This window comes from Lissotriton vulgaris, chromosome 2_1 (assembly GCF_964263255.1).
Source record: "Lissotriton vulgaris chromosome 2_1, aLisVul1.2, whole genome shotgun sequence".
NCBI lineage: Eukaryota > Metazoa > Chordata > Amphibia > Caudata > Salamandridae > Lissotriton > Lissotriton vulgaris.
The window spans coordinates 423,990,566-424,008,488 of NC_141687.1; positions in this window are offsets into that span (position 1 = coordinate 423,990,566).

Sequence of the window (17,923 nt, forward strand, 5' to 3'; positions counted from 1 at the left end):
TTGGATTTGCCTCAATTCCAGGTCACAATCTGCAGATTTTTTCTCATTCTTTTGGCAGTCCTTCAGAGGGGCGGGTAAGGGGGGGTGGATCTGCCTGAGTGAATTTATGGATGGCAGCATCAAGTCACTGATTCTGGGTAAGCTTTGAATATGGGTGCAGCCCAATTAATGGCACACTCTTGTGTAGGCAGCGATCAATAGCAGTCTTTTTTATAGGGCTGGTCTGTAGCTGCAGTCAAAGACAATCTTTTCTGTAGGACGTCAGTGAGCGCAGTTTATGGCACCCATATGTTTAGGGTGCTTCTTATGTGGATCCTGCTCTGGGCGTTCTGAGTCCATAACTTTAGCCAAGGGTGTGTCTCAATATGACTTGAGGTGGGTGGGGGTGTAGTCCATAGTGTGTTCGTCTGTGGGAGAAGACTTATTATTGCAGTCTTTGTCATCCTTTTTGTTGTCTACATGGCTACCAATACCATCAAAGGCAACCTACCCTTCTACGGAAGCAGTGTCAATAGGACTCTCCTGTGTAGGACCTGCCGATCAGTGCTCTGAACAGCACTATTTTCAAAGGACTGGATAGGGGTGCAATGGCCACCTTCTCTGTAGCACATGCTCCTGCCAGTACAATCAATCACACCTTCCCTGTGTGGTGTGTCCATCTGTGGGTGCCGTCAGTGGGACTTACTGTGAGAGTGACAACAATCTTCTGCCCCTGACAGATGGCCTTTAAATCTTCTTTGCTTGTGGGCCTTCATGGAGGGACTACGGATCAAGTGCGTCCCCAGATCTTCCGGTAATTACAATGAAAAGGTTTCACTCTCACACGCGGCAGTGTTGCACTCCTAGGTTATGCTGCCTATCGAAAACATCTGACCAGCTATTACTTTCTTACACTAGCTTCCAGTACACAAAGTGAGTGCATTGATATTTCTAGGCTTATCCCACATAGCTAACAATATACAAACAGGTTGACCATTCCTGCATTAAAAGACCCATTGTTTTACTGCAATTTTACCACGCTGTGAAAGTATCTCTTCGTTGAAAGTTTCTTCTCTGCATTTGTTTCACAAAGAAGTCTTTCTCTGTCATCTGCACCTCGAGTACACTACATGCATGCCCGAGCAATTTCGAATTCAGAAAATACTCAAAAGGATCATATCTGGTATATCGATGCACACATGTTTTTGTAAACTACACTAATGCCATAAGGTTATATCAATACAACTCAGTTGCCTATAAACAGACATCCAGTCACACTTTAAAAAAAAACTGACAAGAAACCTTGTCAAAAAGTTTTTTATTGAAATGTTTGCATATACCAATTTATATAAAACATTTATCAATTAGGAAGCAAGCTCTTTAAAAGTTTTTAATAAAAATTTAACCACAGCAAAAATATATTAAATTATGCATTTCCTCCATACATAAATCTGTACACTCGATATTCATATATACATTTGACACTAGTTTGCTTGGAAATCTTTACAAAACTATTCAATGTTAATTATAATACCCTTTACTCAAAGGCTTAAATATTTAAGAAATAGTGTAAAAAAAAAAAAAAGAGGTTGTGTCAGATATTAGTGGCAAAATGTACTAAAATTTTGCTTGTGATACTAGAAAAAGGTTCCATCTCTTCGGTAATGACTCCTAAATCTCACGTGTGACAAAAAGAGAGCGTGGTTGTACTATACATTAACTTGTCAAAATATGCTTTGTACAAAAATATTTGTGACTTACCGGTCACCATCTTTCTTATTAATTCCCAACAAAAAATATAGTGTCAAATGTTTCGTGACTATTAGTCCAATTGGGTTGTCTGCTCTCAGACATTTTTGCGAACTAGCCCTTAAAACAATAATACTAGAAAAACAACGCATTGCAGAAATGTACTGCATACTGATGTGATGGATCAAACTCGTGAGGGAAAAGGATTGCAGCAAAATGATAAAAATGTTCCAAACCTTCCTGAAGCAAAACTTTTCGATGGGCGAAAGGCCACAGCTCAGACGATGCTGCCATGGCTCCATTGCAAACATAAACATATATTTCCACATGCATTGTGTATGACACCATGATCAGTCTCAATTGGTCAGTGCCTGCTCCTCACCCCAGGAGAAAAGGGTGCATTAATTCTGCTTATTCCAGAAGCTGTAGAGGTTTGTTACAGGATACAGATTTTTAGAGATCCAGGCAAAATGATAAACTTCAAATTAAGCGCTCCACTTCCCATAGAAAATAGATCATATGCTACTCTTAGGCCGCCTCCTGTAGTGACGCCGAAAAGCAACTGCCCTCAGAGCCTTATTGTAACACCGGTCTTGACTATGACATTCAAAAAAGGATTGCGATGACCAGGACACTTGCTCCCTTCCACTGCTTACCTTCAGCAGTCTCAATAGTTTGCACTAGCACATAATTAAGGTTGTTTAGCTTCATGACGATGGGTTTAAAGTCAGTGACACACTACTGCAACTGTTTGGACTGCAGCGTGGTGGCACACACAAAAGCTCAAGAAATCAGACTCTGCACTGGGGCAGAATCGAGACCCACATGGCAGTGCTCCAAAGGCAGAGTATGGTAAGCACGTGCTATACAAATCTCATCACATAACATTAGATAACAATTGTGACAGCAGACATATTGGGCAAACACCTGACACTGCCTTCTTGCTGCCTAAAACAGCGTTGTGTGCATAACAGATTTTAGTCAGAAACAAATACTTTGCTCTAAATCCAGCCTTGCAAGCAGAAGCAACCACACAACTGAGCAGACAAGAGCCGCTGAACAGCACAGGGATTTATGCAGTGGCGTAACTAGGGGTGAGTGGCGGTCTGCCCCAGGCGGCACAGGTTTTGGGGATGGCAGCCTCCCCCGTTCTTACCTGCTGCCTCAAGGTGGCAATTGCAAGCAAACTCTCCTCCCTCGCACTTCACTGCGCCCGCCGTTGGGCTACTTCACTTGGTTTATGTCTCCAAACACCAAAAACAAAGGTTTTGCAGGGAAATGCAGATTCGCCCCATACCAGATCTCCCACCTCCATTGGGCGTCCAGTCCCGCTATGTTTTACATCTTTAGGCAGAAGGGAGCCACTAGGTCATGTCTCTAGTGGTATGATAGTGTTGGTATTAATCTATTCACTTTAGTTTGATCTATAGTCTTGGGTTAACACAAGTAAAACATTTTAAAAGGAATTTCCAAATGAAATCTGATAACAAAAACATAATAATGTGGGCACACAGTGGAACAGTGTCATTTTAATTGCTACAGATAACTTGTTCATAAATGGTTGCAATTATTGCTAATGGCAATGGTCATCAGATTACAGTTATTTTTAATTAAGTACCAGCACACAAAATAATGCATTCAAATGCTCAAGTCGAGCGTTATCACAGTGAGAGAGTTCTAAAACATGATTAGGGCCAGGGCTTTCTGTGGGATAGAAAAGAGAGAGGAGAGTGTGTGGGTGGGTATGTGGGTTCTCCAAAAGGGGCGTGGTCTATGTAGTTACAGGGTGGCTTAAACAAGATAACTACATTTCTGTGGCAACACATTTACCATGTCTAGGAGGCCTGATGGAACTGCCGTCACAAATATTTCCTTTTCGTACATATACAATATTTAAGATATTTTGTCCCAGATTTCAAGGAATTTGAGGTTTACACAGCAGTCTTGCACAGAGGTGGCATGCTAGAAATGGAGGCAGGCACTGAGACATTTTTGGCAGTGTTGCCTCTGCCACTCCAGCAGCTTGCCATCAATAACACTGCGTCCCCCACACATAAAATGAGGTGGGGGATGGAGCTTCCCTAGATGTCTCATTACTGCTCTTCTCAGAATCAGGTCCTTAGTGTTTCAGCTAAGCTCACCTTGGAATTTACAAAAATGTTGTGCTTAATGGGTCTTTATCCACAACAGATAGAAATGTGCAGTGATTGGATTACCACGCAAATCTATTGTTTTGTTGATATAATGGGGCAGTGCAGCATTAATTACTGAAATGTGGTAACATAGTACATTCTATCGCATAAATACCGTAGCAGTGACCACAAGGAAAATGCCTAGCGATAATTACATAAAAACAGGCAGGAATGTTATGTTATGATAATACCAGTCAATAGTTAAATCCAGAGATAACACTCTACCTACCATTCTGGGTGATGGTAGTACCTAAATATGAGTATTACCACTTCATTTAGCATGGAATTCTAAAAGAGCATGACCCAATGGTGCATATCTGGACTAAAGTTTGACTCCTGATTGTCAGAACTCCGCAGCATCTCATGACAGTTCACCACATCATCATGTTGAGGCAGTGTAAGGAATGAGGAAAGGTGTCTGGACTGGCACTAGAATGGATTAGTTCATTCCTCCAAAATCCAATCTAGCAACTGTGAATTGGAGTGATTGCATCAAAATGCAGTGTGGAGTATCCGAGGGATGCTAGCTTTCACCTCTGCTCTTCAACATCTAGAAACTTCCTATGGCACAAATACTAGATCGTTCCTGATGAAAGATTCTGAGCGTCTGGATAAAAATCTGAACAAATCTGTTACAGTTTCCATGTGCCACAAACACTTGAAGAAAGAGATTACAACTGCTTAAACTGAGCCAAAACAGAATTCTAAATATTGGGCAGGGGCATCCCGAGCACTCCTTTTCTACTAGTCTGCCACCCATGGTCCACCCCTACATTACAAATCATAAGATAGGGACCGGAAGCAGAAAAAGAGAGGTCCAGTACCCATGCTCCTAAAAACATATATGCAAAACACAAAAAAGTAACTATTCCTAGGGGAGAAGAGACAAACCAGTCTATTGGGCTGCGGGTTTAACTGGAAAAGAAAAGGGGTAGGTTTCAGGATTGATATAGCACACAAGGTCCTGCCAAATCTGATCCACAACTTGCAAGTAGGATACATCAAAAACAGACTATCGCAAGACAACACACGACTACTGTGCCATCTCATCAACCACACAACACACAGCAGCAAGCAGGCGGTGATGATAGCACTAGACGCGGAAAAGGCGTTTGACAGAGTCTCCTGGCCATTCCTAAACAACTGTATGAGCAGGTTCGGGCTAGGGACCAAATACAGATCTATGGTAATGGCCCAGTACAACGAACCAAAAGCAAAAGTGGTAGTAAATGGAAGCACATCGGAAACACTCACACTGGGTATAGGCACCAGGCAAGGCTGCCCCCTCTCACCAGGCCTCTTCCTTCTAGAACTAGAACCACTACTAGCCAGAATAAGAGACAACAACGAAATAGCAGGCGTCAAAATCAAAGAAAAAAACGTCAAACTGGCAGCATACGCGGATGACATCCTCATCACAACTACCAATCCGTCAACGTCAATAACAGCACTCATGGACACAATAGGAGAATACGCCGAAGCCTCGAGATACAAGCTCAATAAACATATCAGAATGTAAGCCAATGAACATCCACACCACCAGAGAGGTGCTCGGAGACTCAGGACTGGCGTGGCAGACGAAACCACTCAAATACCTAGGCCTGCTATTCGGAAGAGACCTACCATCCACATTAGAACACAACGAGGAGTCAACCCTGAAGAAGATAAAGGAAAGACTGGACCTATGGTCACCCAAATACATAAGCTGGTGGGGCAGGATCGAAACAATAAAGATGATGGTAACGCCAGCCATCAACTATACGCTCAGCATGCTACCGCTCCCGATGACAGACACTTTCCACAAAAAACTGGACAAACTCAAACAACTTCATATGGAGAAACAAGAAACGCAGAATCAACCTACAGAAGCTGAGATTAACGAAAGACCTTGGAGGACTCAACCTAGCAAATTTTAAAAACTTTCAAACCGCATGCCTAGCGAGGCAAGGAATCTTCTGGCTAGACAACACCCAAAGCTACGAACCTGTTTGGTTAGAGATGGAAAGGAACATCCTGATCCTGGGGGGGTTAAACCCCGCAGCGCTCCTAACTGCGAACAGGCACCCCCAAAGAATAAACCCGATACTGAGACACACCAAAGAGGCACTGATGAAAATAGACAAACGAATGGCACGGAAACTGAAGGGCACAACATGGGAATCGATCTGGTTCAACACAAAGATAACTTACCAGGGAGCAACAATGCACAATGATACATGGATAGAGAAAGAAATAAACCTCCCAAGCCAGCTAGAAACTAAACAGTCACCACTAACATTCCAAAACCTGCAACAACTACACGAGCTACCGAACCGGGAACTTTACACAGTCCTGAAGATCAAAACAGCCATAACGAAAGCGAACATAAGCAAGGAAGAACCGACCATAATCAAATACATGCAAAGCCTAAACTCGGCAGGCCACCAAACGGCAAAGATATACAAGCTCCTCAACCCATCCACATCGTCACTGAACAGGAAAACAACGAGCACATGGGAACATCTCCTGGGAAGGCAGCTAAACGACAGCGAACAATGCAGACTGTGGCGCTTGGCATCGACAAACAAGATACCCCCACAACTAGCCCAGACAAAATTCTGGCTCCTCCACAGAGCATACTGGACACCGACAAGACTCCACAAAATTGGCATTACAGAATCAGGCAACTGCTGGAACTGCGGGAAAGAGGAAGGAACTCTAGAACACCTGATCTTCAACTGCACCAAGGTCAGGAAGTTCTGGATGAAAGTGAACAGCTTTGTGAACGATATATTCAACAAAGACTTAATAATCAGCTTTGTAAGCCTGGCCACAGAACACATGACAGCAGACCTAAACAGCAAAGAAGAAAGAGACCTACTAGACTTACTGCTCACAGCGGCCCTAAAAATAATCCTGACGAACTGGAAAAACACGGCCAAAGCTAACTTTAAAACATGGATGAACTGGGTCACCTTCCTCAGAGGAGCAGACAACATACCGGGGAAATTCTCAAAGGAACACAACTCAAAAGAAGAGATGTGGGAGCTCCTAGACACACAGCTGACGCGAGCCCAGCCAAGGACATGCAACTAAGGCCCCCCCCCCCTCTTTCTTCTTTTTCTCTTTCTCTTCTCCCCCTCGGAGAACACGAAGGCGAAGCGTACCACATTATGTACTGTATATAAGAATGCCAACATGTATATTCTACTTTTTTTTATATTTAAAAAAAAGTTTTAAATAAAAAAAAAAAAGATATAGCATTAATGAAATGTCCTCTATTTTGACGAGTTGCCCTTACACACCCGTCAAGGTGTCATGCTTCATCATAGGGTGTTTTTGCTCCTCGTGGAGTTGACGCTGCACTCCCCCACGGGCACCGCGAGAGGTCTCTTTGGCGGAGACCTTTTTTTTTTTAAGCGATGTAATGGTGAGTGTGTGTGTTTGGGGATAGTGTACAGGTGTGTGAAAAACACTGTTCTGGTCCCCGAAAGTTATTTTTATTCTTGAAGCCTTCAGGTATGATTACAAACAAAAAATCTAACTTAGACCTTCCACCCTTGAGGAAGTATAGTTTGGTTCAGAAAATGTGAGCAGCGATAAAGGTCATGGGGTCAACGTGTTTCACTCCCTGATTGTCCAGAAAGGATCCTTGGCGTTTCGTCAGGACCGAATGAAGTTTAGAAGAATTTTGCTAATGTGCAAAATTAAAAGATCAGGGGAGACAAAACTCCCTGAATGGCAAGTCTAAATCAGACTTATTCTGACGTTGACGGAAAACTATTAATGGATAATCACCCAAAATCAACAATCCAACCTAAAGGGGACAAAAGAAAGAAAAGGTAAAACGTGTCAATAACACTATGCCATGTGGAGAGTACAGTGGCTAAATACATGGAAAATCCAAAATAAATAAAACATGATGCATTAGAAAGTCTATAGTCATGTTTCACAGCTTAAGTTAATCACAGTAGAGTGTGACCAACATGAGTGAATAATATTCACAAGTGAAAAGACACTGACGTGGTCTTTAACGCAGTCAGTTGTGTTCTCTCAACGTTATGCCTGAGTATGTAAGAGAAAAGGGGTAATCTTGCTTACCCTTAGATATTGAAGGGAGGGCCTCAACGGAGGTAGCGGGCATAGGCTGGGGTAACCTATGGGGTAAAGTAAAGACAGGGAATTGTCTAGCGTGGGAGTGAGGAGAAAGAGGGTTTACAGAAGATACAACAAAGGGACGTGATGTCCATAGATAAAGGATACCGTGCTTACAGTGACTCCCTCAGAGCATGCAGCAGTCTCACCTACCCGCGTCCGATACCACCAGAGGAATTGTACAGGAGGCAGCGGCGTGGAGTTATAGCGGTGAAGACTGTGAATGGAAACCAGGAAACTGAAACTGAGGCAGATGTGATGTCGTCAAGGGGGTGTGTCAGTAACCCACTCTGATATTTACTATGAAAATGGTGGCCATCTTGGAGTGGTGAAAAAGTGCCGCCAGACATGAGGGTAGTGTTATTACAATGGAGAATGTAAAAATAAAAACATACCAAATCCAGTAGAGTGACTGCTAGAATAAGACACAAAGATGTGTCTGTATACAATATGTGTAGCACAGGAAAGAGGAGCATCACATGTATAATACACATTGTGAGGGGAATACTACACACACACGTGTGAGCAGGCACAAGTGAGTAGCTCAGTGCTGCACAAGAAGGTCTAAGGGGCTATGGTAGCATTTATGATCTTATCTTAGAAGTATTTTCAGAATAATCTAAGGGGCTATGGTAGCGTTTATGATCTTAGAAGTATTTTCAGAATAATCATTGTATCTTATTTGTGTGGGAGTTCATGGAATTGAGTGTGGGACTACTCAGCCTAATGCTGCGAAAGTTGAGCTAGAGAAGTCTGGTTCAGAATGATTAACATCAAGGGCAGACCATGCAAGTTAAGTTGTGCATTCTGACAAAGGAACGTCATCGCTTAAAAAGGGTATGTGTATTTTAAGTCGAAACACCTACTGCTGTACTTGTGCAAAAAGGGAGTTGGAATTTCATTTGTTGTCTGCTTCAATGATGGGCCATCTCAGTCTATCTGCCGTGTGATTCCACTCAAGGAAGTGGGAGTACATCTTGGTGCTGACTTTTTCGCTGCGTTTCTTGCTGCGATGTTCGCTAATGTGCATTTTCACTATTCTTGTAGTCATACCTACGTATCTCAAACCGCAGGGGCATGTGAGGAGGTAAATACAATTTCTGGTATTACAATTGGTATGATGTCTCTGCTCCCATGGTTTTTGTAGCCCGATGTCAACAATTTTGGTTGCTTTAGGTAGCGGACAGACAGTGCAAGTACCACATGGGTAATGTCCCTTGACACGAGGGAGACCCCATAGGGTGGTCTGTGTCTACTATGGCACCTTCTGGAATATCTGTACAAGCAGATCGCGCAGATTGTTTGTGCGCTTGTATGCAAAGAGTGGGAGATTCCAGCCTCAAAGGACCCTGTGTTCAAGATGGCCCAGTTTTTCTTAATCGATTTTTTGTATTCCATTGGACACAGGTGTGAAAGTGTTCACATATGTGAGCTTATCCGTAAGTGGTCAGTGTTTGTTTTCTAAAAGGCTGTCTCTGTGGTTATTCTGTGCTCTCTTCACTGTTTAGTTGACGTGAGGACAAGTTTACGACAAGTGTTTGTACCCGTTGTAGGACTCCTCAGCAGCATCTGTACCTCTAGTTCCTGCCAATGTACGTTCTTGTTCTGTTCTTTTCTTCTGCCCCTTCCCCTATTGAAAAAAGGGGTGGGGAGGTGGGGTCGGAAATTGTTGTTGATTAACCTGTTGCATAGGGTGCTATATTGGGGGTGGTCCCATCCATGGGCCGGAATATAATTTGGCCTGGTAGGACTGTGTGGGGAAGTTGGGATAGAGTGGTGGAGAATTTGTGTTGCTTCTCTGTCTGTTAAAGCTGCCCCTGCTTTCATTACTAGAATTACTACTAAACAAACCAGATTTTCTTAGAAAGGTTGCAGATCCTTCATCAGATGGGGTATTGCTTGCAGGTGCCTGGAAATCTTTCTTAGTGTACGGGTACACTTTTTCTCTATCAAAATGTTTTACATCCTTTTGGAGTTTGTTGATATTTTGTTGTGTGAGATAATCATTGTGCTCGTTCATTTCTTCATTGATTTCAGCTAGACAGGTTTTGAACGCTGCAATACTAATGGGTGTCTTAAGAGCATTCTCCGCCACAGTAATCGGGAGGGCATCTGAGAGGCGCTTCGCTGTGTTAATAATAAGGACTAGCAAGTCCTTTTTCAGCAATTTTGGACCACTCCTGCCGGAATGTGATATCTTCCAAAACAATCCTGGGTGTGAGGGTAACTAATAGACCATTGGGAGCAATGTTGGCCCTGAGATATTCTGTCATAATGGAGCCATAAAGGGCTGTTTTGACCTGCTGTTTCCTTAGGGCTGCCAGGGTTTTCCATTTCTCAGTTTTGCTGCCAGAGGCTGAGGTGCCTTCTATAGTCAGTAGTGAGGGTGTCCAAAGGATGTCCGCTACAGTATCGTCATCGAAACAGAGACCGAGAGACCCATGTGGAAATGCGGGAAAGTCAAAGAGCATAGAGACAAGTCTCAGTATAGTGAAAGACCGTGGCTTGTAAAGCGCAGTCAGGGGTTGTAGGGGTAAACAAGGGTTACGTAGTGAGGTTCAGGGTACGCAAGACAGAAATTGAAAAAGAAAGATAGAGATACTGTGTCCCACGGCTATCCGCCGTACTAAATATACAAATCACAAAGATAGGGACCAGAAGTGGAAAAAGAGAGGTCCAATACCCATGCTTCAAGAACACGTATGCAAAACACAAAAGGGTAACTGTTCCTAGGGGAGTAGAGACAAACCGGCCTATTGGGCTGCGGGTTTAAATGGAAAAGAAAAGGGGTAGGTTTCAGGATTGATATAGCATATATTGCATTAATGAGGGAAATGTCCTCTATTTTGAAGTGTTACCCTTACACACCCGTAAAGGTGTAATGCTTCATCATAGGGTGTTTTTGCTCCTCGTGGGGTTGATGCTGCGAGAGGGTTCTTTGTTTTAACAGTTTTACCATCTAAACTAGTCAAAAGTCACCCAGTGGAAAATGATTTGCCACTTCCCTTTCAACACCAGCCCATTCAATAGTGCCAAGAGTTAAAGTTGATTGAGCCCTCTTATTTGTGTTATTTTGTTATGTTAAGAGGAAGTGCTAGGTAGACTTTGATACAGTTAGAAATTGCGGGTGACTAGCGGCCCGATTGCAGCTAACAAAAACACCATTTAAGTGAATCTATAGCTGTAGTAATAGGTTGGCTAAATAAGTAAATATTAGGAAAATGTACTGTCCAGCAATCAGACATTTTATTTTAAACCTGTGAATTTGATAAGTAAGTAATTTGAAACCAGCTCAATGAATTGTTGGACAGATAAATGAGAACATTCCTCCGTCCCTTCTTTATTATTTTATCACCGTTTGTTGTGATGTGGGAAGTACTAAATTAGCCTATATCTTGCCCAATCTCTGTTTATTAATATACAGATTTTAGGCAAATTCACTAGGCCTCCTCCTAAATATTTTTTGTTATTAATGACATGTGATGATGGAAAAACATGGCATGCAACATTTGCAGAACAAATAATTTGACGGGCACTGAGGCGCACGCTCACTCTGTGGCACTAAAGAGGACGTGAAATTAACACACTGTTGGTAAAGTTCTCTTTGTGCACATTAGAGGGAATTTATACAATAAAATTCCTATATAAAACACTGTACTTTCATTGGGAAAAGTTGCTGCACTGGTCCAAATGTTAAGTTTAACTCATTAGATACGGTTTCTTGCGCCCACCTTGAATGGCCACTAGGTTTTGGCTAAATCAAGACACTGGATGGAAGCATGAGATCAGCCATGCATCTCCCTCCCAAAGTACCCTCCTGCTTTCATTCTCCCCCCAGGCTTGGCTGCAGTTTCTGTGACATAGCTAACATTTTACTAAACTGATAGTCACGGAGGAGCTGACCAATGCTGCTTAATAGTGGCAATGGCGGAAAGTCTATTGCTAGAAGTATCAGAACAGCAATTGATAATATTCCTTCGACATATTCGGGGATTTATACTACAAATACCCTCTGTTTCATAAAGGGAGTCAATTAGTATAGAGGAAGACATTTTAATGCAGACTTGGATGAGCCAATGGGCTTCTTGTTTAAGCATCTCCAAAAACACAAAGTGTAAAACTTTCCTGTCTGTAATCATGCCCTGCTCAGCAGTGGCTGTATTTAAAAAAATAAGAATAGATTCCACTTGGGAAACTGGAAAAAAAAAAAAAAAAAAAAAAAAGAAGTATCAGAACAGCAGTTCAGGATGTTTTCTACACTTTAACTGTCCCTCCCAATTTCTACTGGGGATAAGTGAGATATCAGAAAGTAATGGTTGAGGGAGACAACAGAGGCTCACACTGGGCTTCAAATAATCTCATTGTCAATAATATCTATTCCAAACGAGCACCAGATGAAGACAGAAATGCATACCAGTTGCACGAGGAGTAGCTGCTGTATCTCATTTATAGCATTTATATTTTTATGAAAGTTCGATCACCTGTAAGGGTTAATCTCAGATCTTGTAGTAGTAAGAGCTACGATACAGAAAGATAGCACCAATCCCTGCAAAAAGCGTACTGGGGTGCGTGCTGAGGCCACTTGCATGACAGAGCCATACATTATACTCAAACCAGAAATCCAGTCAGCCATTGTAAATTCCACCAGACAACCATTGCTCAAAAGATACAAGCATGCGAGCAGACACTTGGGAGTACAAAGCATCTTGTGTCCTCAAAGCCTCAAACACTACAAAACATCAACAACAAAAATCTTCAACGGCAGAAGCAGGACTGCTGTCTTCACAGTACTGCTTTTTTACTTTGGTCACAACGATGTCTGCATTTTACTGCTGAAGGACAATCACAGTTCAAGTGGCTGAGTACTTACTCCTCAGTCTCTGGTTTAAGATATGATGACTTTAGCCACATCTTCTGTTAAGGCTAAAGTTTATTTTCTGATGGATGGTATTAATAGTGCTTTTCTGCTATTTCTGAACCCAGATTAAGCACTTAGGTTCCTCTGGGGCAAAGTATTAATTCCGGAGCAAGATTGTGTATGGATGGAATTTGTGCCACAGGGGTAGCCAATAGATGTCCCCGACAGTGCTGCCCTGCCTGAAAAAGAGAGACTATTGGACTGATACATATTTTTACCAGGATTTCAGAAATGTTGACCTTTTTGTTTATGTTTGGGTTCAAAACGTCCCATGAGGTATGCTGCCATCACCACAAAAGAGCGAAATGGGGGGAGTTCTCAGAATCAAAGATGGGACCAATATGAGAGCATGGCATTTTTGTCCAAGGACTGGGACATAGCCAGTTAGTAAAGTAACTTCCTGTAGATTTTCTGCTCAATTAGTTGGGGCTTGATGGCCAGACCAAACCAAATGCTGCTATCAGAGCATGTATGACCTCATTGTCCTGCAGGTATGCAGGATATCAATGGACACCACCTCAAGGGCACTGTCCAGTACTGACTGGAAGCATGTGGTTGGATGCACGTCCTTGTGGGCGCTGTTACTGTCACCAGGGTTGGAGTCTGGGTCAGTTTTGAAAACCCTAACGGAGGCCTCTTGCAGGGCAAAGGCTTGTAGGCTGAATTTGCATGGGCCAGGGCTGCCTCTTATGTCTGGGTCAGGTGAGGCACTGATGGCAAAGACAGCAGATCTGTCTATGGGGTTCATCTTATGGTGCTGGAACTGCACAGGCTGCACCAGGTGCAGAGGAGGAAGGACTGAAGTTTCAGTTTTGCACTCAGATGGTCCTGAAAAGAAAAATCTAACTTCTATAGGAGGTGAGAATAATAAGAGGGAATCTCGAAACAAGATATTATAAAACATAGATCGCAGTAGTGCAAGTCATTATCTTGGTCTGAGTTGATATTCGATTTAGGTATTTGGTATGTTAGTAATGGTGATGAAATAATATTATAAGCTGATAATACCAGGTCCAGGGGGAATCAGTTGAGCCTTAGCCTCACAGTGAGCCCTCAATTTGAATTTTGTGAAAAGAATAAGAGGAAAGTTTTTGATAAGAATATGTGCAGCGGCTGACTGCTTCGTAGCTCTACAAAATGCTTCCTGAATAACACTGTAAATGTTTTGTCTGTAACCTAATTAACTATGGGATCAACTGCATGTGCGGCCAGAGTGTTGTGTTGGAGGGGGTTGGTTAGGAGCTTATTAACCCCAGCATTAATCAATACACTATCTTGTGAAAAGGTTTTATCTCGAACCTGATCATACGCTGGTTAGCATTTGGCGAAAGTCTTTGAGCACAATGTGGTTGGAATTTATAACCCTGTCCCAATACTGGTGAATGAGAATATAAGACATTCTATTGGGAGAATATACTGTCCAATCTAGTCTGGCATCCCACCTGCATGGCCTTCAGTAAGGTTTTGTATAGAGTAGGCACACTTTCAGTGAGTCCACCTTTGTGACCACGATCACATGGATACAACGTTTAACTTACGCAGGATCCTCTCTGCCACTCGTCAGTTAAGTGAACAGAATATTCAGGAACTAGACGTACTTTTGCAACTGCTGCAAGCAGTTCATCAGGTAACTTTCAGGTACACGTCTTAAGAACAACCAAGATGCTTTTTAAAAAAAATATGCAAGACCCTGTTAGGGTTAGTGATGTTATGTTATGTTATGTGTTTGTTGAGCGCGACAGCTGCCCCAGCAACGGGGCGTCCCGGCGCTAGGAACCATATCATAACCAACTGAGGAAAAAGGAGAGATGGGGACTTACAGGGGAGGGAAGAGGTGAGTTTTAATTGCTTTGCGGAAAGCGGACAGGTTATCAAGGCAGCGGATGTGGAGGGGGGGAGGGAGTTCCAGAGCTTCGCTCCCAGCAGTCTGAAGGAGCGTCCTCCGATGCGGCAGAACTTCGTGTGGGGAACCATAACTAGGTGTTGCCCCATAGAACGAAGATTGCGTTGGGGGGTGTAGGGTATTATCAGCGAGCGTAGGAGTTCGGGCCCTCAGTTTTAAGAATTTTGATGGCAATAGTGAGGACTTTAAATTGGATGCGGGCTTCCACGGGCAGCCAGTGGAGTCTGTGAATGGTAGCTCTCGCGGAGCACCTTCTAGGAAGGCCTACTATTGCCCTGGCCGCATCGTTCTGTATTCGCTGAAATATAGTGGTCTCAGCCTTGTTCGCGCCTAGTAACAGGACACTCGCATAGTCCAACCGTGGATTGGACGATGAGCTGCTGCGTTTTAGGGTCGAAGAAGCCTAGAATGGGATTAAGGCTTCTCAGCAGCCCAATACAAGTCGCGGCTACTTTTTTGGTATGGGTCTGGTAGTTAAGTGCTGAGTCCAGCCATACTCCCAGGTTTTTTGCCAGAGATTTGGGGGTGGGGGAGGGTTGGGCCCAGCAAGGGGGGCCAGCAGAGGTCACTGCAGCAACTGGGGTTCTTGCCCAGGAGCAGCACCTCGGTTTTTCCTGCATTAAGTTGTAGGCAGTTTGCAGTCATCCAGTTGGCAACGGCTGCCAGTCCATCCCTAAATCTTGTGGCGTCGGGGGAGGGCGCCTCATTGAGGGTGATTGCCAACTGTGTGTCGTCGGTGTACGACACCAGTGTGAGATCCCATTTTTTGGCCACTTCCGCAAGAGGCTGCATGTACAAGTTAAAAAGGGATGGACTGAGGGCAGAGCCCTGCGGGACTCCTTGGCCTATAGCTTGAGGTTGGGAGCTAAATGGGGGAGCTGACACCCGGAAGGACCTGCTCGTAAGGAACGATCGGAACCATTCCAGTGCCAGGTCCTGGATCCCAATGCTTTCCAGGCGTCTCAGAAGGATATCATGGGAGACCGTGTCAAAAGCTGCGCTGAGATCGAGCAGTATCAGCGCAGCACTCTGACCGGTGTCCATGATCCTCCGGAGGTGTTCAGTGGTGGAAAGGAGTGCGGACTCCGTACTATGCCCCGGCCTAAACCCGTGTTGGGAGGGGTCCAAGATGTTATTTCCCGCCATATGGTCATTAAGTACGGTGTTCGCATGAGCCTCAGCTAATTGGGACACCAAGGGTAGCAGTGAGACGGGCCTGTAGTTCTCCGGTTTTGTGGGGTCTAGGGTGGGTTTTTTAATAATGGGAGTGACCCAGGCCTGTTTCCAGCAAATGGGTACTGTGGCCGAAGAGAAGGAGAGATTGAGGAGCGAGGCTAGAGATGGGAGAAAGAAGTCCAAAGCTCCTAGAAAATGGACTGGTCTCATAGGATCTGAGGGGGCACCGGATTTCACCTTCCTGCAGAATTTAGCTAGATCCTCATGAAAGATAGCTGGCAGACAGGTGAGCCTGGAACCCTTGAAGGGGGTGTTGGGAGAGCTGGTACGATCTGAGGGGTTATGTGTGAAGGAGTTGTAAATCTTCCTCACCTTTTCAGTGAAGAAAGTGGCAAGGGCTTCACACTGCTGAGTTGAGGAGATATATGAGGCAGGGTTGCCACCGTTTTGTAGTTTTTGGACTATTTTAAAAATAGTTTTCGTGGGATTGGGGCTGGAATTTATCTCCTTGGCATAGAAGGCTGCGCGAGCAGCACGTATAGCTTTGTGGTATGCTTTGAGTACGGCCAGGTATGAGTTTTTGTCCTCGTGGCTGTAGTCTTTCCTCCAGTGTCGTTCTGCTCTCTTGCATTCTTTCCTAAGTAATTTCAATTTCTTGTCATACCAAGGGTTGGAGGGGGTGTTACGTCCTCTAGTCCATTTGGCCGGTATAATAGAGTCCAGTCCATTGGTGATCCAATCTAGGAAAGCAGCATACGACGTGTCAATGTCGTTTGTACACTCAAGGTTTGGTTCCCCTAAGCTGGCAGAGAGGTCCATATTATGGAGTTTGTGCCAGGGCCGTTTCAGACAGGAGGCGGGTGCCGCTCTGTTGGATTGGATGGCGACCGGGATCGCAAATGTGACAAGGGAGTGATCAGTCCAGGCCATGGGCTTAGGAGGATCAGCTCTGGCTTCTGGAATGTTAGTGAAAACAGGGTCAAGTATGTGACCAGCGACATGCGTGGAGGATTGTATGAGAGGGGTCAGCTGTAGGGCTGTTAGGTCCGCTAGAAGATTACTGATATTAGTATCCGAGATGTCATCTAGGTGGAGGTTAAGGTCCCCTAGGATCGTTAAATTAGCGGAGCTAGTGATCAGTGCATGGGCTGTCTCTAGGAACTCTATAAATTTCGAGGAAGGCCCGGGGGTCTATAGATAAAAAGGCCAGAGAGGGAGAAGTGAGGGCTAGTGGAGATTTTAAAACGCTCGCATTCGCAGCCCGTGATGTTTTCCTTTGAAAATGAGCAGGTGAAGAAAGTTCTATAGATGGCGACAATGCCGCCTCCCCTAGAGTCTCTATTAATATAGGTCATAGAGAACCCATCCGGTAGCGTTAGATTGGGGATGCTGGTTAGTTCATCCCTAAGCCAGGTTTCACACAAGAACATAATGTCTGGGTTCTCGTCTATCAGAAGCGTTTTTACCTCCGCATGGTGTTTTACCAAGGACCTGACATTGAGCTGGGAGATAGTGAGCGAGGCCTGGTTACTTCTGGTAGCTTTGTGTCGAAGTAGCCGTGGCTCAGATATAACTAATTTACAGGCCTTACATTGAAGAGCAGTTCGTCCAATGCAGCCCTCTAACTTATCACAGCGTGGGCCCGGGTTGAGTGCCCAGAGGAGGTCTTTGTCGTAGACGTATGCCGTCCGTGTTTTTTGAGCAGGGGGACTGGCGAGAGGCGATGACTTGGCGAGGACGGGCGAAGACAGGCTTGCCTTAGGCGCGCGAACCGCGCGCCCGCTGCGACCGTCCGCTGCGTGTACAGTGGTTGCACATAATTTCAAGAGAAGATGGAGGGCGGGGGGCGTGGCTTCGGAGTGGGCGTGGCCT